Source organism: Mytilus californianus, unplaced genomic scaffold (assembly GCF_021869535.1).
Source record: "Mytilus californianus isolate M0D057914Y unplaced genomic scaffold, xbMytCali1.0.p SCAF_1, whole genome shotgun sequence".
NCBI lineage: Eukaryota > Metazoa > Mollusca > Bivalvia > Mytilida > Mytilidae > Mytilus > Mytilus californianus.
In genome coordinates this window covers 172,163-196,222 of record NW_026262581.1, presented here as the reverse complement: position 1 = coordinate 196,222, position 24,060 = coordinate 172,163, and the positions used below count along the sequence as shown (strand labels likewise).

Sequence of the window (24,060 nt, the reverse complement as noted above, 5' to 3'; positions counted from 1 at the left end):
TGCCTTGGATATGAAAGCACACCAAGATGACAAAATTCGAAACCGGGACTTCCTTGACTGAGTTGGAACAAAGTTTCAAATAGTCGACTTTTTTGCTTGAGTTTTACAAGCTTTAATTAGTATTTATTGTTTTTTATTTGTTTTTGCTGAAATGAATATTTGATAATCACAATCCTTTCAGAAATGTTGTGAATCATATAAGCCCTGGTCAAAAAGGAAGAGACGAGTTCAAAGGACAAAAATGGCGGATAACAGTATTTTTAAGATTTTCGTTTTAAGTTTTTGAGCCACATGCATGTGAAAAGAGTGAAATTCTCAAGCTTATATATGGCCCGACGTGTGCATTACTGGATTTGCATTTATTTTTAAAAATAGTTTAAAAGATTTCACCAGGTTGGTAATGAAAAAAATTAAATTATGAATGATATATTTTCTGTTTCCTTCAAAAGTTAGATATATTATATTGAATGTTACATCCCCAGACATCCATATAAAGAAATAAAAAAGATAGAACGTATGTTTGGGAGAAGTGAAAAATTATAAGTAAAAAAAATAAAAGAAGAAAATGTCTACAACACCCGGTATTCCCAGGCGGTCACCCATCCAAGTACTAACCGAGCTCGACGTTGCTTAACTTCGGTGATCGGACGAGAACCGGTGTTTTCAACGTGATATGGTCGTAGACACTAAAGTGCTAAAAAAATTGATATATAAATTTAGGAACCGCCGAAAGTCGTGTATTTAGCATTTCTTGACAGAATTTGTATAAAATAAGAAAATTATCAGGTATAAAAATATAAATAAACTACACGATCCAGAGTGGAAGATAGTAAAACTTAACAAGTTCACATGCACTTTAGAGAAGACAAAAAAATGCAAGAATAGAAAGACAGATATGGAATATGGGGACGAGCTTGATTTTATTTGTAACCAAGTTATATACCATGCAACAATTTCAGACTCTTTTTGAAAAATTTTGGTAGCCCTTAAAAGGGCTGTTTAAGCTTTAAAAGCATCATATGCTTCCTCCATTTACTTCTTCTTTGGGGTCTTTGCCTTCTTTGGTTTAGCTGCAGCCTTGGTCTTTTTTGGTGATTTTGTGGCTTTCTTTGCAGATTTGGCAGCGGGTTTTGCAGCAGGTTTCTTGGTAGCTGGTTTCTTTGCTTTTGGTTTAGCTGCTTTCTTTTCACCAGCTGGTTTCTTTGCTGCAGGTTTCTTTGTGGCAGTCTTTTTAGGTGTCTTTGCCTTCTTTGGTTTAGCGGCTTTAGGCTTAACTGCTTTCTTTGCTGGCTTCTTAGCTGGTTTAGCCACTTCACCTATCTTAAAACTTCCAGAAGCGCCGGTACCCTTCGACTGTTTCAAGCTATTGCTCTTCACTCCTGATTTCAAAGCTAACTTCAAGTGAGTGTTGACTGTTTTTGCATCGCTACCAACATTGAAGTTTGCTATGATGTACTTAAGAATGGCTTGACGGCTAGAGCCCCCGCGCTCTTTCAATGCAGAGATAGCTTTCCCTACCATCTCGCTGTATTTTGGATGAGTAGCTACTTTCTTTGGTTTAGCTGCAGCTTTCTTCTTTGGTGACTTAGCTGGAGTCTTGACTACTACTGGTGCATCAGACATTTTGCGACTTTGGTTGTTGAAAGATGTGTGCGAGTTGAACGACAAATAACAATGATGTGCAAAATTGCGGTTTGCGGGTAGTTAATCTCATAACGCGGACCTCGACGAGAGCACCCTTAAACTTTCATGACAATCTATTTCAAACAAATCGACAAGAATTTCTGTGTGCTTGTTCGACAAGTTTTAACCATTTGTTTCAAATAAATTGTACTTTTTGATATATAAATCATATACGAAAATGTTCAGCAGGAATTTTTCTTTCAGAATATGTGATTAAAATTAAACAAAATATCACAAGTGAAGAAATATTTACGATTAATGTGCAACTTGTCAATTTCACTCGTGCGATTCTTCATCAGAAAACGTGTTGTATTATTTCACAAAAACTAGATTGTGCTATAAAAATGGTATGTATTTGAAGTAAAATCATTTCTTAATATGTTTTTGTTTTCAGATATACGTAGAAATAAAGAGACTTCACAGAAATTTAAATTTTGCCTTGGATATGAAAGCACACCAAGATGACAAAATTCGAAACCGGGACTTCCTTGACTGAGTTGGAACAAAGTTTCAAATAGTCGACTTTTTTGCTTGAGTTTTACAAGCTTTAATTAGTATTTATTGTTTTTTATTTGTTTTTGCTGAAATGAATATTTGATAATCACAATCCTTTCAGAAATGTTGTGAATCATATAAGCCGTGGTCAAAAAGGAAGAGACGAGTTCAAAGGACAAAAATGGCGGATAACAGTATTTTTAAGATTTTCGTTTTAAGTTTTTGAGCCACATGCATGTGAAAAGAGTGAAATTCTCAAGCTTATATATGGCCCGACGTGTGCATTACTGGATTTGCATTTATTTTTAAAAATAGTTTAAAAGATTTCACCAGGTTGGTAATGAAAAAAATTAAATTATGAATGATATATTTTCTGTTTCCTTCAAAAGTTAGATATATTATATTGAATGTTACATCCCCAGACATCCATATAAAGAAATAAAAAAGATAGAACGTATGTTTGGGAGAAGTGAAAAATTATAAGTAAAAAAAATAAAAGAAGAAAATGTCTACAACACCCGGTATTCCCAGGCGGTCACCCATCCAAGTACTAACCGAGCTCGACGTTGCTTAACTTCGGTGATCGGACGAGAACCGGTGTTTTCAACGTGATATGGTCGTAGACACTAAAGTGCTAAAAAAATTGATATATAAATTTAGGAACCGCCGAAAGTCGTGTATTTAGCATTTCTTGACAGAATTTGTATAAAATAAGAAAATTATCAGGTATAAAAATATAAATAAACTACACGATCCAGAGTGGAAGATAGTAAAACTTAACAAGTTCACATGCACTTTAGAGAAGACAAAAAAATGCAAGAATAGAAAGACAGATATGGAATATGGGGACGAGCTTGATTTTATTTGTAACCAAGTTATATACCATGCAACAATTTCAGACTCTTTTTGAAAAATTTTGGTAGCCCTTAAAAGGGCTGTTTAAGCTTTAAAAGCATCATATGCTTCCTCCATTTACTTCTTCTTTGGGGTCTTTGCCTTCTTTGGTTTAGCTGCAGCCTTGGTCTTTTTTGGTGATTTTGTGGCTTTCTTTGCAGATTTGGCAGCGGGTTTTGCAGCAGGTTTCTTGGTAGCTGGTTTCTTTGCTTTTGGTTTAGCTGCTTTCTTTTCACCAGCTGGTTTCTTTGCTGCAGGTTTCTTTGTGGCAGTCTTTTTAGGTGTCTTTGCCTTCTTTGGTTTAGCGGCTTTAGGCTTAACTGCTTTCTTTGCTGGCTTCTTAGCTGGTTTAGCCACTTCACCTATCTTAAAACTTCCAGAAGCGCCGGTACCCTTCGACTGTTTCAAGCTATTGCTCTTCACTCCTGATTTCAAAGCTAACTTCAAGTGAGTGTTGACTGTTTTTGCATCGCTACCAACATTGAAGTTTGCTATGATGTACTTAAGAATGGCTTGACGGCTAGAGCCCCCGCGCTCTTTCAATGCAGAGATAGCTTTCCCTACCATCTCGCTGTATTTTGGATGAGTAGCTACTTTCTTTGGTTTAGCTGCAGCTTTCTTCTTTGGTGACTTAGCTGGAGTCTTGACTACTACTGGTGCATCAGACATTTTGCGACTTTGGTTGTTGAAAGATGTGTGCGAGTTGAACGACAAATAACAATGATGTGCAAAATTGCGGTTTGCGGGTAGTTAATCTCATAACGCGGACCTCGACGAGAGGACCCTTAAACTTTCATGACAATCTATTTCAAACAAATCGACAAGAATTTCTGTGTGCTTGTTCGACAAGTTTTAACCATTTGTTTCAAATAAATTGTACTTTTTGATATATAAATCATATACGAAAATGTTCAGCAGGAATTTTTCTTTCAGAATATGTGATTAAAATTAAACAAAATATCACAAGTGAAGAAATATTTACGATTAATGTGCAACTTGTCAATTTCACTCGTGCGATTCTTCATCAGAAAACGTGTTGTATCATTTCACAAAAACTAGATTGTGCTATAAAAATGGTATGTATTTGAAGTAAAATCATTTCTTAATATGTTTTTGTTTTCAGATATACGTAGAAATAAAGAGACTTCACAGAAATTTAAATTTTGCCTTGGATATGAAAGCACACCAAGATGACAAAATTCGAAACCGGGACTTCCTTGACTGAGTTGGAACAAAGTTTCAAATAGTCGACTTTTTTGCTTGAGTTTTACAAGCTTTAATTAGTATTTATTGTTTTTTATTTGTTTTTGCTGAAATGAATATTTGATAATCACAATCCTTTCAGAAATGTTGTGAATCATATAAGCCCTGGTCAAAAAGGAAGAGACGAGTTCAAAGGACAAAAATGGCGGATAACAGTATTTTTAAGATTTTCGTTTTAAGTTTTTGAGCCACATGCATGTGAAAAGAGTGAAATTCTCAAGCTTATATATGGCCCGACGTGTGCATTACTGGATTTGCATTTATTTTTAAAAATAGTTTAAAAGATTTCACCAGGTTGGTAATGAAAAAAATTAAATTATGAATGATATATTTTCTGTTTCCTTCAAAAGTTAGATATATTATATTGAATGTTACATCCCCAGACATCCATATAAAGAAATAAAAAAGATAGAACGTATGTTTGGGAGAAGTGAAAAATTATAAGTAAAAAAAATAAAAGAAGAAAATGTCTACAACACCCGGTATTCCCAGGCGGTCACCCATCCAAGTACTAACCGAGCTCGACGTTGCTTAACTTCGGTGATCGGACGAGAACCGGTGTTTTCAACGTGATATGGTCGTAGACACTAAAGTGCTAAAAAAATTGATATATAAATTTAGGAACCGCCGAAAGTCGTGTATTTAGCATTTCTTGACAGAATTTGTATAAAATAAGAAAATTATCAGGTATAAAAATATAAATAAACTACACGATCCAGAGTGGAAGATAGTAAAACTTAACAAGTTCACATGCACTTTAGAGAAGACAAAAAAATGCAAGAATAGAAAGACAGATATGGAATATGGGGACGAGCTTGATTTTATTTGTAACCAAGTTATATACCATGCAACAATTTCAGACTCTTTTTGAAAAATTTTGGTAGCCCTTAAAAGGGCTGTTTAAGCTTTAAAAGCATCATATGCTTCCTCCATTTACTTCTTCTTTGGGGTCTTTGCCTTCTTTGGTTTAGCTGCAGCCTTGGTCTTTTTTGGTGATTTTGTGGCTTTCTTTGCAGATTTGGCAGCGGGTTTTGCAGCAGGTTTCTTGGTAGCTGGTTTCTTTGCTTTTGGTTTAGCTGCTTTCTTTTCACCAGCTGGTTTCTTTGCTGCAGGTTTCTTTGTGGCAGTCTTTTTAGGTGTCTTTGCCTTCTTTGGTTTAGCGGCTTTAGGCTTAACTGCTTTCTTTGCTGGCTTCTTAGCTGGTTTAGCCACTTCACCTATCTTAAAACTTCCAGAAGCGCCGGTACCCTTCGACTGTTTCAAGCTATTGCTCTTCACTCCTGATTTCAAAGCTAACTTCAAGTGAGTGTTGACTGTTTTTGCATCGCTACCAACATTGAAGTTTGCTATGATGTACTTAAGAATGGCTTGACGGCTAGAGCCCCCGCGCTCTTTCAATGCAGAGATAGCTTTCCCTACCATCTCGCTGTATTTTGGATGAGTAGCTACTTTCTTTGGTTTAGCTGCAGCTTTCTTCTTTGGTGACTTAGCTGGAGTCTTGACTACTACTGGTGCATCAGACATTTTGCGACTTTGGTTGTTGAAAGATGTGTGCGAGTTGAACGACAAATAACAATGATGTGCAAAATTGCGGTTTGCGGGTAGTTAATCTCATAACGCGGACCTCGACGAGAGCACCCTTAAACTTTCATGACAATCTATTTCAAACAAATCGACAAGAATTTCTGTGTGCTTGTTCGACAAGTTTTAACCATTTGTTTCAAATAAATTGTACTTTTTGATATATAAATCATATACGAAAATGTTCAGCAGGAATTTTTCTTTCAGAATATGTGATTAAAATTAAACAAAATATCACAAGTGAAGAAATATTTACGATTAATGTGCAACTTGTCAATTTCACTCGTGCGATTCTTCATCAGAAAACGTGTTGTATTATTTCACAAAAACTAGATTGTGCTATAAAAATGGTATGTATTTGAAGTAAAATCATTTCTTAATATGTTTTTGTTTTCAGATATACGTAGAAATAAAGAGACTTCACAGAAATTTAAATTTTGCCTTGGATATGAAAGCACACCAAGATGACAAAATTCGAAACCGGGACTTCCTTGACTGAGTTGGAACAAAGTTTCAAATAGTCGACTTTTTTGCTTGAGTTTTACAAGCTTTAATTAGTATTTATTGTTTTTTATTTGTTTTTGCTGAAATGAATATTTGATAATCACAATCCTTTCAGAAATGTTGTGAATCATATAAGCCCTGGTCAAAAAGGAAGAGACGAGTTCAAAGGACAAAAATGGCGGATAACAGTATTTTTAAGATTTTCGTTTTAAGTTTTTGAGCCACATGCATGTGAAAAGAGTGAAATTCTCAAGCTTATATATGGCCCGACGTGTGCATTACTGGATTTGCATTTATTTTTAAAAATAGTTTAAAAGATTTCACCAGGTTGGTAATGAAAAAAATTAAATTATGAATGATATATTTTCTGTTTCCTTCAAAAGTTAGATATATTATATTGAATGTTACATCCCCAGACATCCATATAAAGAAATAAAAAAGATAGAACGTATGTTTGGGAGAAGTGAAAAATTATAAGTAAAAAAAATAAAAGAAGAAAATGTCTACAACACCCGGTATTCCCAGGCGGTCACCCATCCAAGTACTAACCGAGCTCGACGTTGCTTAACTTCGGTGATCGGACGAGAACCGGTGTTTTCAACGTGATATGGTCGTAGACACTAAAGTGCTAAAAAAATTGATATATAAATTTAGGAACCGCCGAAAGTCGTGTATTTAGCATTTCTTGACAGAATTTGTATAAAATAAGAAAATTATCAGGTATAAAAATATAAATAAACTACACGATCCAGAGTGGAAGATAGTAAAACTTAACAAGTTCACATGCACTTTAGAGAAGACAAAAAAATGCAAGAATAGAAAGACAGATATGGAATATGGGGACGAGCTTGATTTTATTTGTAACCAAGTTATATACCATGCAACAATTTCAGACTCTTTTTGAAAAATTTTGGTAGCCCTTAAAAGGGCTGTTTAAGCTTTAAAAGCATCATATGCTTCCTCCATTTACTTCTTCTTTGGGGTCTTTGCCTTCTTTGGTTTAGCTGCAGCCTTGGTCTTTTTTGGTGATTTTGTGGCTTTCTTTGCAGATTTGGCAGCGGGTTTTGCAGCAGGTTTCTTGGTAGCTGGTTTCTTTGCTTTTGGTTTAGCTGCTTTCTTTTCACCAGCTGGTTTCTTTGCTGCAGGTTTCTTTGTGGCAGTCTTTTTAGGTGTCTTTGCCTTCTTTGGTTTAGCGGCTTTAGGCTTAACTGCTTTCTTTGCTGGCTTCTTAGCTGGTTTAGCCACTTCACCTATCTTAAAACTTCCAGAAGCGCCGGTACCCTTCGACTGTTTCAAGCTATTGCTCTTCACTCCTGATTTCAAAGCTAACTTCAAGTGAGTGTTGACTGTTTTTGCATCGCTACCAACATTGAAGTTTGCTATGATGTACTTAAGAATGGCTTGACGGCTAGAGCCCCCGCGCTCTTTCAATGCAGAGATAGCTTTCCCTACCGTCTCGCTGTATTTTGGATGAGTAGCTACTTTCTTTGGTTTAGCTGCAGCTTTCTTCTTTGGTGACTTAGCTGGAGTCTTGACTACTACTGGTGCATCAGACATTTTGCGACTTTGGTTGTTGAAAGATGTGTGCGAGTTGAACGACAAATAACAATGATGTGCAAAATTGCGGTTTGCGGGTAGTTAATCTCATAACGCGGACCTCGACGAGAGCACCCTTAAACTTTCATGACAATCTATTTCAAACAAATCGACAAGAATTTCTGTGTGCTTGTTCGACAAGTTTTAACCATTTGTTTCAAATAAATTGTACTTTTTGATATATAAATCATATACGAAAATGTTCAGCAGGAATTTTTCTTTCAGAATATGTGATTAAAATTAAACAAAATATCACAAGTGAAGAAATATTTACGATTAATGTGCAACTTGTCAATTTCACTCGTGCGATTCTTCATCAGAAAACGTGTTGTATTATTTCACAAAAACTAGATTGTGCTATAAAAATGGTATGTATTTGAAGTAAAATCATTTCTTAATATGTTTTTGTTTTCAGATATACGTAGAAATAAAGAGACTTCACAGAAATTTAAATTTTGCCTTGGATATGAAAGCACACCAAGATGACAAAATTCGAAACCGGGACTTCCTTGACTGAGTTGGAACAAAGTTTCAAATAGTCGACTTTTTTGCTTGAGTTTTACAAGCTTTAATTAGTATTTATTGTTTTTTATTTGTTTTTGCTGAAATGAATATTTGATAATCACAATCCTTTCAGAAATGTTGTGAATCATATAAGCCCTGGTCAAAAAGGAAGAGACGAGTTCAAAGGACAAAAATGGCGGATAACAGTATTTTTAAGATTTTCGTTTTAAGTTTTTGAGCCACATGCATGTGAAAAGAGTGAAATTCTCAAGCTTATATATGGCCCGACGTGTGCATTACTGGATTTGCATTTATTTTTAAAAATAGTTTAAAAGATTTCACCAGGTTGGTAATGAAAAAAATTAAATTATGAATGATATATTTTCTGTTTCCTTCAAAAGTTAGATATATTATATTGAATGTTACATCCCCAGACATCCATATAAAGAAATAAAAAAGATAGAACGTATGTTTGGGAGAAGTGAAAAATTATAAGTAAAAAAAATAAAAGAAGAAAATGTCTACAACACCCGGTATTCCCAGGCGGTCACCCATCCAAGTACTAACCGAGCTCGACGTTGCTTAACTTCGGTGATCGGACGAGAACCGGTGTTTTCAACGTGATATGGTCGTAGACACTAAAGTGCTAAAAAAATTGATATATAAATTTAGGAACCGCCGAAAGTCGTGTATTTAGCATTTCTTGACAGAATTTGTATAAAATAAGAAAATTATCAGGTATAAAAATATAAATAAACTACACGATCCAGAGTGGAAGATAGTAAAACTTAACAAGTTCACATGCACTTTAGAGAAGACAAAAAAATGCAAGAATAGAAAGACAGATATGGAATATGGGGACGAGCTTGATTTTATTTGTAACCAAGTTATATACCATGCAACAATTTCAGACTCTTTTTGAAAAATTTTGGTAGCCCTTAAAAGGGCTGTTTAAGCTTTAAAAGCATCATATGCTTCCTCCATTTACTTCTTCTTTGGGGTCTTTGCCTTCTTTGGTTTAGCTGCAGCCTTGGTCTTTTTTGGTGATTTTGTGGCTTTCTTTGCAGATTTGGCAGCGGGTTTTGCAGCAGGTTTCTTGGTAGCTGGTTTCTTTGCTTTTGGTTTAGCTGCTTTCTTTTCACCAGCTGGTTTCTTTGCTGCAGGTTTCTTTGTGGCAGTCTTTTTAGGTGTCTTTGCCTTCTTTGGTTTAGCGGCTTTAGGCTTAACTGCTTTCTTTGCTGGCTTCTTAGCTGGTTTAGCCACTTCACCTATCTTAAAACTTCCAGAAGCGCCGGTACCCTTCGACTGTTTCAAGCTATTGCTCTTCACTCCTGATTTCAAAGCTAACTTCAAGTGAGTGTTGACTGTTTTTGCATCGCTACCAACATTGAAGTTTGCTATGATGTACTTAAGAATGGCTTGACGGCTAGAGCCCCCGCGCTCTTTCAATGCAGAGATAGCTTTCCCTACCATCTCGCTGTATTTTGGATGAGTAGCTACTTTCTTTGGTTTAGCTGCAGCTTTCTTCTTTGGTGACTTAGCTGGAGTCTTGACTACTACTGGTGCATCAGACATTTTGCGACTTTGGTTGTTGAAAGATGTGTGCGAGTTGAACGACAAATAACAATGATGTGCAAAATTGCGGTTTGCGGGTAGTTAATCTCATAACGCGGACCTCGACGAGAGCACCCTTAAACTTTCATGACAATCTATTTCAAACAAATCGACAAGAATTTCTGTGTGCTTGTTCGACAAGTTTTAACCATTTGTTTCAAATAAATTGTACTTTTTGATATATAAATCATATACGAAAATGTTCAGCAGGAATTTTTCTTTCAGAATATGTGATTAAAATTAAACAAAATATCACAAGTGAAGAAATATTTACGATTAATGTGCAACTTGTCAATTTCACTCGTGCGATTCTTCATCAGAAAACGTGTTGTATTATTTCACAAAAACTAGATTGTGCTATAAAAATGGTATGTATTTGAAGTAAAATCATTTCTTAATATGTTTTTGTTTTCAGATATACGTAGAAATAAAGAGACTTCACAGAAATTTAAATTTTGCCTTGGATATGAAAGCACACCAAGATGACAAAATTCGAAACCGGGACTTCCTTGACTGAGTTGGAACAAAGTTTCAAATAGTCGACTTTTTTGCTTGAGTTTTACAAGCTTTAATTAGTATTTATTGTTTTTTATTTGTTTTTGCTGAAATGAATATTTGATAATCACAATCCTTTCAGAAATGTTGTGAATCATATAAGCCGTGGTCAAAAAGGAAGAGACGAGTTCAAAGGACAAAAATGGCGGATAACAGTATTTTTAAGATTTTCGTTTTAAGTTTTTGAGCCACATGCATGTGAAAAGAGTGAAATTCTCAAGCTTATATATGGCCCGACGTGTGCATTACTGGATTTGCATTTATTTTTAAAAATAGTTTAAAAGATTTCACCAGGTTGGTAATGAAAAAAATTAAATTATGAATGATATATTTTCTGTTTCCTTCAAAAGTTAGATATATTATATTGAATGTTACATCCCCAGACATCCATATAAAGAAATAAAAAAGATAGAACGTATGTTTGGGAGAAGTGAAAAATTATAAGTAAAAAAAATAAAAGAAGAAAATGTCTACAACACCCGGTATTCCCAGGCGGTCACCCATCCAAGTACTAACCGAGCTCGACGTTGCTTAACTTCGGTGATCGGACGAGAACCGGTGTTTTCAACGTGATATGGTCGTAGACACTAAAGTGCTAAAAAAATTGATATATAAATTTAGGAACCGCCGAAAGTCGTGTATTTAGCATTTCTTGACAGAATTTGTATAAAATAAGAAAATTATCAGGTATAAAAATATAAATAAACTACACGATCCAGAGTGGAAGATAGTAAAACTTAACAAGTTCACATGCACTTTAGAGAAGACAAAAAAATGCAAGAATAGAAAGACAGATATGGAATATGGGGACGAGCTTGATTTTATTTGTAACCAAGTTATATACCATGCAACAATTTCAGACTCTTTTTGAAAAATTTTGGTAGCCCTTAAAAGGGCTGTTTAAGCTTTAAAAGCATCATATGCTTCCTCCATTTACTTCTTCTTTGGGGTCTTTGCCTTCTTTGGTTTAGCTGCAGCCTTGGTCTTTTTTGGTGATTTTGTGGCTTTCTTTGCAGATTTGGCAGCGGGTTTTGCAGCAGGTTTCTTGGTAGCTGGTTTCTTTGCTTTTGGTTTAGCTGCTTTCTTTTCACCAGCTGGTTTCTTTGCTGCAGGTTTCTTTGTGGCAGTCTTTTTAGGTGTCTTTGCCTTCTTTGGTTTAGCGGCTTTAGGCTTAACTGCTTTCTTTGCTGGCTTCTTAGCTGGTTTAGCCACTTCACCTATCTTAAAACTTCCAGAAGCGCCGGTACCCTTCGACTGTTTCAAGCTATTGCTCTTCACTCCTGATTTCAAAGCTAACTTCAAGTGAGTGTTGACTGTTTTTGCATCGCTACCAACATTGAAGTTTGCTATGATGTACTTAAGAATGGCTTGACGGCTAGAGCCCCCGCGCTCTTTCAATGCAGAGATAGCTTTCCCTACCATCTCGCTGTATTTTGGATGAGTAGCTACTTTCTTTGGTTTAGCTGCAGCTTTCTTCTTTGGTGACTTAGCTGGAGTCTTGACTACTACTGGTGCATCAGACATTTTGCGACTTTGGTTGTTGAAAGATGTGTGCGAGTTGAACGACAAATAACAATGATGTGCAAAATTGCGGTTTGCGGGTAGTTAATCTCATAACGCGGACCTCGACGAGAGCACCCTTAAACTTTCATGACAATCTATTTCAAACAAATCGACAAGAATTTCTGTGTGCTTGTTCGACAAGTTTTAACCATTTGTTTCAAATAAATTGTACTTTTTGATATATAAATCATATACGAAAATGTTCAGCAGGAATTTTTCTTTCAGAATATGTGATTAAAATTAAACAAAATATCACAAGTGAAGAAATATTTACGATTAATGTGCAACTTGTCAATTTCACTCGTGCGATTCTTCATCAGAAAACGTGTTGTATTATTTCACAAAAACTAGATTGTGCTATAAAAATGGTATGTATTTGAAGTAAAATCATTTCTTAATATGTTTTTGTTTTCAGATATACGTAGAAATAAAGAGACTTCACAGAAATTTAAATTTTGCCTTGGATATGAAAGCACACCAAGATGACAAAATTCGAAACCGGGACTTCCTTGACTGAGTTGGAACAAAGTTTCAAATAGTCGACTTTTTTGCTTGAGTTTTACAAGCTTTAATTAGTATTTATTGTTTTTTATTTGTTTTTGCTGAAATGAATATTTGATAATCACAATCCTTTCAGAAATGTTGTGAATCATATAAGCCCTGGTCAAAAAGGAAGAGACGAGTTCAAAGGACAAAAATGGCGGATAACAGTATTTTTAAGATTTTCGTTTTAAGTTTTTGAGCCACATGCATGTGAAAAGAGTGAAATTCTCAAGCTTATATATGGCCCGACGTGTGCATTACTGGATTTGCATTTATTTTTAAAAATAGTTTAAAAGATTTCACCAGGTTGGTAATGAAAAAAATTAAATTATGAATGATATATTTTCTCAGTGTTTCCTTCAAAAGTTAGATATATTATATTGAATGTTACATCCCCAGACATCCATATAAAGAAATAAAAAAGATAGAACGTATGTTTGGGAGAAGTGAAAAATTATAAGTAAAAAAAATAAAAGAAGAAAATGTCTACAACACCCGGTATTCCCAGGCGGTCACCCATCCAAGTACTAACCGAGCTCGACGTTGCTTAACTTCGGTGATCGGACGAGAACCGGTGTTTTCAACGTGATATGGTCGTAGACACTAAAGTGCTAAAAAAATTGATATATAAATTTAGGAACCGCCGAAAGTCGTGTATTTAGCATTTCTTGACAGAATTTGTATAAAATAAGAAAATTATCAGGTATAAAAATATAAATAAACTACACGATCCAGAGTGGAAGATAGTAAAACTTAACAAGTTCACATGCACTTTAGAGAAGACAAAAAAATGCAAGAATAGAAAGACAGATATGGAATATGGGGACGAGCTTGATTTTATTTGTAACCAAGTTATATACCATGCAACAATTTCAGACTCTTTTTGAAAAATTTTGGTAGCCCTTAAAAGGGCTGTTTAAGCTTTAAAAGCATCATATGCTTCCTCCATTTACTTCTTCTTTGGGGTCTTTGCCTTCTTTGGTTTAGCTGCAGCCTTGGTCTTTTTTGGTGATTTTGTGGCTTTCTTTGCAGATTTGGCAGCGGGTTTTGCAGCAGGTTTCTTGGTAGCTGGTTTCTTTGCTTTTGGTTTAGCTGCTTTCTTTTCACCAGCTGGTTTCTTTGCTGCAGGTTTCTTTGTGGCAGTCTTTTTAGGTGTCTTTGCCTTCTTTGGTTTAGCGGCTTTAGGCTTAACTGCTTTCTTTGCTGGCTTCTTAGCTGGTTTAGCCACTTCACCTATCTTAAAACTTCCAGAAGCGCCGGTACCCTTCGACTGTTTCAAGCTATTGCTCTTCACTCCTGATTTCAAAGCTAACTTCAAGTGAGTGTTGACTGTTTTTGCATCGCTACCAACATTGAAGTTTGCTATGATGTACTTAAGAATGGCTTGACGGCTAGAGCCCCCGCGCTCTTTCAATGCAGAGATAGCTTTCCCTACCGTCTCGCTGTATTTTGGATGAGTAGCTACTTTCTTTGGTTTAGCTGCAGCTTTCTTCTTTGGTGACTTAGCTGGAGTCTTGACTACTACTGGTGCATCAGACATTTTGCGACTTTGGTTGTTGAAAGATGTGTGCGAGTTGAACGACAAATAACAATGATGTGCAAAATTGCGGTTTGCGGGTAGTTAATCTCATAACGCGGACCTCGACGAGAGCACCCTTAAACTTTCATGACAATCTATTTCAAACAAATCGACAAGAATTTCTGTGTGCTTGTTCGACAAGTTTTAACCATTTGTTTCAAATAAATTGTACTTTTTGATATATAAATCATATACGAAAATGTTCAGCAGGAATTTTTCTTTCAGAATATGTGATTAAAATTAAACAAAATATCACAAGTGAAGAAATATTTACGATTAATGTGCAACTTGTCAATTTCACTCGTGCGATTCTTCATCAGAAAACGTGTTGTATTATTTCACAAAAACTAGATTGTGCTATAAAAATGGTATGTATTTGAAGTAAAATCATTTCTTAATATGTTTTTGTTTTCAGATATACGTAGAAATAAAGAGACTTCACAGAAATTTAAATTTTGCCTTGGATATGAAAGCACACCAAGATGACAAAATTCGAAACCGGGACTTCCTTGACTGAGTTGGAACAAAGTTTCAAATAGTCGACTTTTTTGCTTGAGTTTTACAAGCTTTAATTAGTATTTATTGTTTTTTATTTGTTTTTGCTGAAATGAATATTTGATAATCACAATCCTTTCAGAAATGTTGTGAATCATATAAGCCCTGGTCAAAAAGGAAGAGACGAGTTCAAAGGACAAAAATGGCGGATAACAGTATTTTTAAGATTTTCGTTTTAAGTTTTTGAGCCACATGCATGTGAAAAGAGTGAAATTCTCAAGCTTATATATGGCCCGACGTGTGCATTACTGGATTTGCATTTATTTTTAAAAATAGTTTAAAAGATTTCACCAGGTTGGTAATGAAAAAAATTAAATTATGAATGATATATTTTCTGTTTCCTTCAAAAGTTAGATATATTATATTGAATGTTACATCCCCAGACATCCATATAAAGAAATAAAAAAGATAGAACGTATGTTTGGGAGAAGTGAAAAATTATAAGTAAAAAAAATAAAAGAAGAAAATGTCTACAACACCCGGTATTCCCAGGCGGTCACCCATCCAAGTACTAACCGAGCTCGACGTTGCTTAACTTCGGTGATCGGACGAGAACCGGTGTTTTCAACGTGATATGGTCGTAGACACTAAAGTGCTAAAAAAATTGATATATAAATTTAGGAACCGCCGAAAGTCGTGTATTTAGCATTTCTTGACAGAATTTGTATAAAATAAGAAAATTATCAGGTATAAAAATATAAATAAACTACACGATCCAGAGTGGAAGATAGTAAAACTTAACAAGTTCACATGCACTTTAGAGAAGACAAAAAAATGCAAGAATAGAAAGACAGATATGGAATATGGGGACGAGCTTGATTTTATTTGTAACCAAGTTATATACCATGCAACAATTTCAGACTCTTTTTGAAAAATTTTGGTAGCCCTTAAAAGGGCTGTTTAAGCTTTAAAAGCATCATATGCTTCCTCCATTTACTTCTTCTTTGGGGTCTTTGCCTTCTTTGGTTTAGCTGCAGCCTTGGTCTTTTTTGGTGATTTTGTGGCTTTCTTTGCAGATTTGGCAGCGGGTTTTGCAGCAGGTTTCTTGGTAGCTGGTTTCTTTGCTTTTGGTTTAGCTGCTTTCTTTTCACCAGCTGGTTTCTTTGCTGCAGGTTTCTTTGTGGCAGTCTTTTTAGGTGTCTTTGCCTTCTTTGGTTTAGCGGCTTTAGGCTTAACTGCTTTCTTTGCTGGCTTCTTAGCTGGTTTAGCCACTTCACCTATCTTAAAACTTCCAGAAGCGCCGGTACCCTTCGACTGTTTCAAGCTATTGCTCTTCACTCCTGATTTCAAAGCTAACTTCAAGTGAGTGTTGACTGTTTTTGCATCGCTACCAACATTGAAGTTTGCTATGATGTACTTAAGAATGGCTTGACGGCTAGAGCCCCCGCGCTCTTTCAATGCAGAGATAGCTTTCCCTACCATCTCGCTGTATTTTGGATGAGTAGCTACTTTCTTTGGTTTAGCTGCAGCTTTCTTCTTTGGTGACTTAGCTGGAGTCTTGACTACTACTGGTGCATCAGACATTTTGCGACTTTGGTTGTTGAAAGATGTGTGCGAGTTGAACGACAAATAACAATGATGTGCAAAATTGCGGTTTGCGGGTAGTTAATCTCATAACGCGGACCTCGACGAGAGCACCCTTAAACTTTCATGACAATCTATTTCAAACAAATCGACAAGAATTTCTGTGTGCTTGTTCGACAAGTTTTAACCATTTGTTTCAAATAAATTGTACTTTTTGATATATAAATCATATACGAAAATGTTCAGCAGGAATTTTTCTTTCAGAATATGTGATTAAAATTAAACAAAATATCACAAGTGAAGAAATATTTACGATTAATGTGCAACTTGTCAATTTCACTCGTGCGATTCTTCATCAGAAAACGTGTTGTATTATTTCACAAAAACTAGATTGTGCTATAAAAATGGTATGCATTTGAAGTAAAATCATTTCTTAATATGTTTTTGTTTTCAGATATACGTAGAAATAAAGAGACTTCACAGAAATTTAAATTTTGCCTTGGATATGAAAGCACACCAAGATGACAAAATTCGAAACCGGGACTTCCTTGACTGAGTTGGAACAAAGTTTCAAATAGTCGACTTTTTTGCTTGAGTTTTACAAGCTTTAATTAGTATTTATTGTTTTTTATTTGTTTTTGCTGAAATGAATATTTGATAATCACAATCCTTTCAGAAATGTTGTGAATCATATAAGCCCTGGTCAAAAAGGAAGAGACGAGTTCAAAGGACAAAAATGGCGGATAACAGTATTTTTAAGATTTTCGTTTTAAGTTTTTGAGCCACATGCATGTGAAAAGAGTGAAATTCTCAAGCTTATATATGGCCCGACGTGTGCATTACTGGATTTGCATTTATTTTTAAAAATAGTTTAAAAGATTTCACCAGGTTGGTAATGAAAAAAATTAAATTATGAATGATATATTTTCTCAGTGTTTCCTTCAAAAGTTAGATATATTATATTGAATGTTACATCCCCAGACATCCATATAAAGAAATAAAAAAGATAGAACGTATGTTTGGGAGAAGTGAAAAATTATAAGTAAAAAAAATAAAAGAAGAAAATGTCTACAACACCCGGTATTCCCAGGCGGTCACCCATCCAAGTACTAACCGAGCTCGACGTTGCTTAACTTCGGTGATCGGACGAGAACCGGTGTTTTCAACGTGATATGGTCGTAGACACTAAAGTGCTAAAAAAATTGATATATAAATTTAGGAACCGCCGAAAGTCGTGTATTTAGCATTTCTTGACAGAATTTGTATAAAATAAGAAAATTATCAGGTATAAAAATATAAATAAACTACACGATCCAGAGTGGAAGATATATAGTAAAACTTAACAAGTTCACATGCACTTTAGAGAAGACAAAAAAATGCAAGAATAGAAAGACAGATATGGAATATGGGGACGAGCTTGATTTTATTTGTAACCAAGTTATATACCATGCAACAATTTCAGACTCTTTTTGAAAAATTTTGGTAGCCCTTAAAAGGGCTGTTTAAGCTTTAAAAGCATCATATGCTTCCTCCATTTACTTCTTCTTTGGGGTCTTTGCCTTCTTTGGTTTAGCTGCAGCCTTGGTCTTTTTTGGTGATTTTGTGGCTTTCTTTGCAGATTTGGCAGCGGGTTTTGCAGCAGGTTTCTTGGTAGCTGGTTTCTTTGCTTTTGGTTTAGCTGCTTTCTTTTCACCAGCTGGTTTCTTTGCTGCAGGTTTCTTTGTGGCAGTCTTTTTAGGTGTCTTTGCCTTCTTTGGTTTAGCGGCTTTAGGCTTAACTGCTTTCTTTGCTGGCTTCTTAGCTGGTTTAGCCACTTCACCTATCTTAAAACTTCCAGAAGCGCCGGTACCCTTCGACTGTTTCAAGCTATTGCTCTTCACTCCTGATTTCAAAGCTAACTTCAAGTGAGTGTTGACTGTTTTTGCATCGCTACCAACATTGAAGTTTGCTATGATGTACTTAAGAATGGCTTGACGGCTAGAGCCCCCGCGCTCTTTCAATGCAGAGATAGCTTTCCCTACCATCTCGCTGTATTTTGGATGAGTAGCTACTTTCTTTGGTTTAGCTGCAGCTTTCTTCTTTGGTGACTTAGCTGGAGTCTTGACTACTACTGGTGCATCAGACATTTTGCGACTTTGGTTGTTGAAAGATGTGTGCGAGTTGAACGACAAATAACAATGATGTGCAAAATTGCGGTTTGCGGGTAGTTAATCTCATAACGCGGACCTCGACGAGAGCACCCTTAAACTTTCATGACAATCTATTTCAAACAAATCGACAAGAATTTCTGTGTGCTTGTTCGACAAGTTTTAACCATTTGTTTCAAATAAATTGTACTTTTTGATATATAAATCATATACGAAAATGTTCAGCAGGAATTTTTCTTTCAGAATATGTGATTAAAATTAAACAAAATATCACAAGTGAAGAAATATTTACGATTAATGTGCAACTTGTCAATTTCACTCGTGCGATTCTTCATCAGAAAACGTGTTGTATTATTTCACAAAAACTAGATTGTGCTATAAAAATGGTATGCATTTGAAGTAAAATCATTTCTTAATATGTTTTTGTTTTCAGATATACGTAGAAATAAAGAGACTTCACAGAAATTTAAATTTTGCCTTGGATATGAAAGCACACCAAGATGACAAAATTCGAAACCGGGACTTCCTTGACTGAGTTGGAACAAAGTTTCAAATAGTCGACTTTTTTGCTTGAGTTTTACAAGCTTTAATTAGTATTTATTGTTTTTTATTTGTTTTTGCTGAAATGAATATTTGATAATCACAATCCTTTCAGAAATGTTGTGAATCATATAAGCCCTGGTCAAAAAGGAAGAGACGAGTTCAAAGGACAAAAATGGCGGATAACAGTATTTTTAAGATTTTCGTTTTAAGTTTTTGAGCCACATGCATGTGAAAAGAGTGAAATTCTCAAGCTTATATATGGCCCGACGTGTGCATTACTGGATTTGCATTTATTTTTAAAAATAGTTTAAAAGATTTCACCAGGTTGGTAATGAAAAAAATTAAATTATGAATGATATATTTTCTCAGTGTTTCCTTCAAAAGTTAGATATATTATATTGAATGTTACATCCCCAGACATCCATATAAAGAAATAAAAAAGATAGAACGTATGTTTGGGAGAAGTGAAAAATTATAAGTAAAAAAAATAAAAGAAGAAAATGTCTACAACACCCGGTATTCCCAGGCGGTCACCCATCCAAGTACTAACCGAGCTCGACGTTGCTTAACTTCGGTGATCGGACGAGAACCGGTGTTTTCAACGTGATATGGTCGTAGACACTAAAGTGCTAAAAAAATTGATATATAAATTTAGGAACCGCCGAAAGTCGTGTATTTAGCATTTCTTGACAGAATTTGTATAAAATAAGAAAATTATCAGGTATAAAAATATAAATAAACTACACGATCCAGAGTGGAAGATATATAGTAAAACTTAACAAGTTCACATGCACTTTAGAGAAGACAAAAAAATGCAAGAATAGAAAGACAGATATGGAATATGGGGACGAGCTTGATTTTATTTGTAACCAAGTTATATACCATGCAACAATTTCAGACTCTTTTTGAAAAATTTTGGTAGCCCTTAAAAGGGCTGTTTAAGCTTTAAAAGCATCATATGCTTCCTCCATTTACTTCTTCTTTGGGGTCTTTGCCTTCTTTGGTTTAGCTGCAGCCTTGGTCTTTTTTGGTGATTTTGTGGCTTTCTTTGCAGATTTGGCAGCGGGTTTTGCAGCAGGTTTCTTGGTAGCTGGTTTCTTTGCTTTTGGTTTAGCTGCTTTCTTTTCACCAGCTGGTTTCTTTGCTGCAGGTTTCTTTGTGGCAGTCTTTTTAGGTGTCTTTGCCTTCTTTGGTTTAGCGGCTTTAGGCTTAACTGCTTTCTTTGCTGGCTTCTTAGCTGGTTTAGCCACTTCACCTATCTTAAAACTTCCAGAAGCGCCGGTACCCTTCGACTGTTTCAAGCTATTGCTCTTCACTCCTGATTTCAAAGCTAACTTCAAGTGAGTGTTGACTGTTTTTGCATCGCTACCAACATTGAAGTTTGCTATGATGTACTTAAGAATGGCTTGACGGCTAGAGCCCCCGCGCTCTTTCAATGCAGAGATAGCTTTCCCTACCGTCTCGCTGTATTTTGGATGAGTAGCTACTTTCTTTGGTTTAGCTGCAGCTTTCTTCTTTGGTGACTTAGCTGGAGTCTTGACTACTACTGGTGCATCAGACATTTTGCGACTTTGGTTGTTGAAAGATGTGTGCGAGTTGAACGACAAATAACAATGATGTGCAAAATTGCGGTTTGCGGGTAGTTAATCTCATAACGCGGACCTCGACGAGAGCACCCTTAAACTTTCATGACAATCTATTTCAAACAAATCGACAAGAATTTCTGTGTGCTTGTTCGACAAGTTTTAACCATTTGTTTCAAATAAATTGTACTTTTTGATATATAAATCATATACGAAAATGTTCAGCAGGAATTTTTCTTTCAGAATATGTGATTAAAATTAAACAAAATATCACAAGTGAAGAAATATTTACGATTAATGTGCAACTTGTCAATTTCACTCGTGCGATTCTTCATCAGAAAACGTGTTGTATTATTTCACAAAAACTAGATTGTGCTATAAAAATGGTATGTATTTGAAGTAAAATCATTTCTTAATATGTTTTTGTTTTCAGATATACGTAGAAATAAAGAGACTTCACAGAAATTTAAATTTTGCCTTGGATATGAAAGCACACCAAGATGACAAAATTCGAAACCGGGACTTCCTTGACTGAGTTGGAACAAAGTTTCAAATAGTCGACTTTTTTGCTTGAGTTTTACAAGCTTTAATTAGTATTTATTGTTTTTTATTTGTTTTTGCTGAAATGAATATTTGATAATCACAATCCTTTCAGAAATGTTGTGAATCATATAAGCCCTGGTCAAAAAGGAAGAGACGAGTTCAAAGGACAAAAATGGCGGATAACAGTATTTTTAAGATTTTCGTTTTAAGTTTTTGAGCCACATGCATGTGAAAAGAGTGAAATTCTCAAGCTTATATATGGCCCGACGTGTGCATTACTGGATTTGCATTTATTTTTAAAAATAGTTTAAAAGATTTCACCAGGTTGGTAATGAAAAAAATTAAATTATGAATGATATATTTTCTGTTTCCTTCAAAAGTTAGATATATTATATTGAATGTTACATCCCCAGACATCCATATAAAGAAATAAAAAAGATAGAACGTATGTTTGGGAGAAGTGAAAAATTATAAGTAAAAAAAATAAAAGAAGAAAATGTCTACAACACCCGGTATTCCCAGGCGGTCACCCATCCAAGTACTAACCGAGCTCGACGTTGCTTAACTTCGGTGATCGGACGAGAACCGGTGTTTTCAACGTGATATGGTCGTAGACACTAAAGTGCTAAAAAAATTGATATATAAATTTAGGAACCGCCGAAAGTCGTGTATTTAGCATTTCTTGACAGAATTTGTATAAAATAAGAAAATTATCAGGTATAAAAATATAAATAAACTACACGATCCAGAGTGGAAGATAGTAAAACTTAACAAGTTCACATGCACTTTAGAGAAGACAAAAAAATGCAAGAATAGAAAGACAGATATGGAATATGGGGACGAGCTTGATTTTATTTGTAACCAAGTTATATACCATGCAACAATTTCAGACTCTTTTTGAAAAATTTTGGTAGCCCTTAAAAGGGCTGTTTAAGCTTTAAAAGCATCATATGCTTCCTCCATTTACTTCTTCTTTGGGGTCTTTGCCTTCTTTGGTTTAGCTGCAGCCTTGGTCTTTTTTGGTGATTTTGTGGCTTTCTTTGCAGATTTGGCAGCGGGTTTTGCAGCAGGTTTCTTGGTAGCTGGTTTCTTTGCTTTTGGTTTAGCTGCTTTCTTTTCACCAGCTGGTTTCTTTGCTGCAGGTTTCTTTGTGGCAGTCTTTTTAGGTGTCTTTGCCTTCTTTGGTTTAGCGGCTTTAGGCTTAACTGCTTTCTTTGCTGGCTTCTTAGCTGGTTTAGCCACTTCACCTATCTTAAAACTTCCAGAAGCGCCGGTACCCTTCGACTGTTTCAAGCTATTGCTCTTCACTCCTGATTTCAAAGCTAACTTCAAGTGAGTGTTGACTGTTTTTGCATCGCTACCAACATTGAAGTTTGCTATGATGTACTTAAGAATGGCTTGACGGCTAGAGCCCCCGCGCTCTTTCAATGCAGAGATAGCTTTCCCTACCATCTCGCTGTATTTTGGATGAGTAGCTACTTTCTTTGGTTTAGCTGCAGCTTTCTTCTTTGGTGACTTAGCTGGAGTCTTGACTACTACTGGTGCATCAGACATTTTGCGACTTTGGTTGTTGAAAGATGTGTGCGAGTTGAACGACAAATAACAATGATGTGCAAAATTGCGGTTTGCGGGTAGTTAATCTCATAACGCGGACCTCGACGAGAGCACCCTTAAACTTTCATGACAATCTATTTCAAACAAATCGACAAGAATTTCTGTGTGCTTGTTCGACAAGTTTTAACCATTTGTTTCAAATAAATTGTACTTTTTGATATATAAATCATATACGAAAATGTTCAGCAGGAATTTTTCTTTCAGAATATGTGATTAAAATTAAACAAAATATCACAAGTGAAGAAATATTTACGATTAATGTGCAACTTGTCAATTTCACTCGTGCGATTCTTCATCAGAAAACGTGTTGTATTATTTCACAAAAACTAGATTGTGCTATAAAAATGGTATGCATTTGAAGTAAAATCATTTCTTAATATGTTTTTGTTTTCAGATATACGTAGAAATAAAGAGACTTCACAGAAATTTAAATTTTGCCTTGGATATGAAAGCACACCAAGATGACAAAATTCGAAACCGGGACTTCCTTGACTGAGTTGGAACAAAGTTTCAAATAGTCGACTTTTTTGCTTGAGTTTTACAAGCTTTAATTAGTATTTATTGTTTTTTATTTGTTTTTGCTGAAATGAATATTTGATAATCACAATCCTTTCAGAAATGTTGTGAATCATATAAGCCCTGGTCAAAAAGGAAGAGACGAGTTCAAAGGACAAAAATGGCGGATAACAGTATTTTTAAGATTTTCGTTTTAAGTTTTTGAGCCACATGCATGTGAAAAGAGTGAAATTCTCAAGCTTATATATGGCCCGACGTGTGCATTACTGGATTTGCATTTATTTTTAAAAATAGTTTAAAAGATTTCACCAGGTTGGTAATGAAAAAAATTAAATTATGAATGATATATTTTCTCAGTGTTTCCTTCAAAAGTTAGATATATTATATTGAATGTTACATCCCCAGACATCCATATAAAGAAATAAAAAAGATAGAACGTATGTTTGGGAGAAGTGAAAAATTATAAGTAAAAAAAATAAAAGAAGAAAATGTCTACAACACCCGGTATTCCCAGGCGGTCACCCATCCAAGTACTAACCGAGCTCGACGTTGCTTAACTTCGGTGATCGGACGAGAACCGGTGTTTTCAACGTGATATGGTCGTAGACACTAAAGTGCTAAAAAAATTGATATATAAATTTAGGAACCGCCGAAAGTCGTG

General features: G+C 35.2%; 12 non-coding genes across 12 annotated transcripts; all 12 read right to left on the bottom strand.

Moving 5' to 3' along the window:
• Positions 1-566: 566 nt before the first annotated feature.
• LOC127714724 (5S ribosomal RNA) lies at positions 567-685 on the bottom strand. The gene has a single exon (XR_007987906.1). It is a non-coding gene; the product is annotated as a 5S ribosomal RNA (ribosomal RNA).
• A 1,999-nt stretch (positions 686-2,684) lies between these two features.
• On the bottom strand, positions 2,685-2,803 carry LOC127714717 (5S ribosomal RNA). Its single transcript, XR_007987904.1, has one exon. It is a non-coding gene; the product is annotated as a 5S ribosomal RNA (ribosomal RNA).
• A 1,999-nt stretch (positions 2,804-4,802) lies between these two features.
• Positions 4,803-4,921, bottom strand: LOC127714704 (5S ribosomal RNA). The gene has a single exon (XR_007987881.1). It is a non-coding gene; the product is annotated as a 5S ribosomal RNA (ribosomal RNA).
• A 1,999-nt stretch (positions 4,922-6,920) lies between these two features.
• Positions 6,921-7,039, bottom strand: LOC127714695 (5S ribosomal RNA). Its single transcript, XR_007987871.1, has one exon. It is a non-coding gene; the product is annotated as a 5S ribosomal RNA (ribosomal RNA).
• Positions 7,040-9,038: 1,999 nt separating this feature from the next.
• Positions 9,039-9,157, bottom strand: LOC127714690 (5S ribosomal RNA). The gene has a single exon (XR_007987870.1). It is a non-coding gene; the product is annotated as a 5S ribosomal RNA (ribosomal RNA).
• Positions 9,158-11,156: 1,999 nt separating this feature from the next.
• Positions 11,157-11,275, bottom strand: LOC127714684 (5S ribosomal RNA). The gene has a single exon (XR_007987869.1). It is a non-coding gene; the product is annotated as a 5S ribosomal RNA (ribosomal RNA).
• Positions 11,276-13,278: 2,003 nt separating this feature from the next.
• Positions 13,279-13,397, bottom strand: LOC127714678 (5S ribosomal RNA). The gene has a single exon (XR_007987868.1). It is a non-coding gene; the product is annotated as a 5S ribosomal RNA (ribosomal RNA).
• A 1,999-nt stretch (positions 13,398-15,396) lies between these two features.
• On the bottom strand, positions 15,397-15,515 carry LOC127714669 (5S ribosomal RNA). The gene has a single exon (XR_007987862.1). It is a non-coding gene; the product is annotated as a 5S ribosomal RNA (ribosomal RNA).
• Positions 15,516-17,518: 2,003 nt separating this feature from the next.
• LOC127714663 (5S ribosomal RNA) lies at positions 17,519-17,637 on the bottom strand. The gene has a single exon (XR_007987852.1). It is a non-coding gene; the product is annotated as a 5S ribosomal RNA (ribosomal RNA).
• Positions 17,638-19,644: 2,007 nt separating this feature from the next.
• On the bottom strand, positions 19,645-19,763 carry LOC127714659 (5S ribosomal RNA). Its single transcript, XR_007987851.1, has one exon. It is a non-coding gene; the product is annotated as a 5S ribosomal RNA (ribosomal RNA).
• A 2,003-nt stretch (positions 19,764-21,766) lies between these two features.
• LOC127714654 (5S ribosomal RNA) lies at positions 21,767-21,885 on the bottom strand. The gene has a single exon (XR_007987850.1). It is a non-coding gene; the product is annotated as a 5S ribosomal RNA (ribosomal RNA).
• A 2,003-nt stretch (positions 21,886-23,888) lies between these two features.
• Positions 23,889-24,007, bottom strand: LOC127714649 (5S ribosomal RNA). Its single transcript, XR_007987845.1, has one exon. It is a non-coding gene; the product is annotated as a 5S ribosomal RNA (ribosomal RNA).
• Positions 24,008-24,060: the final 53 nt, after the last annotated feature.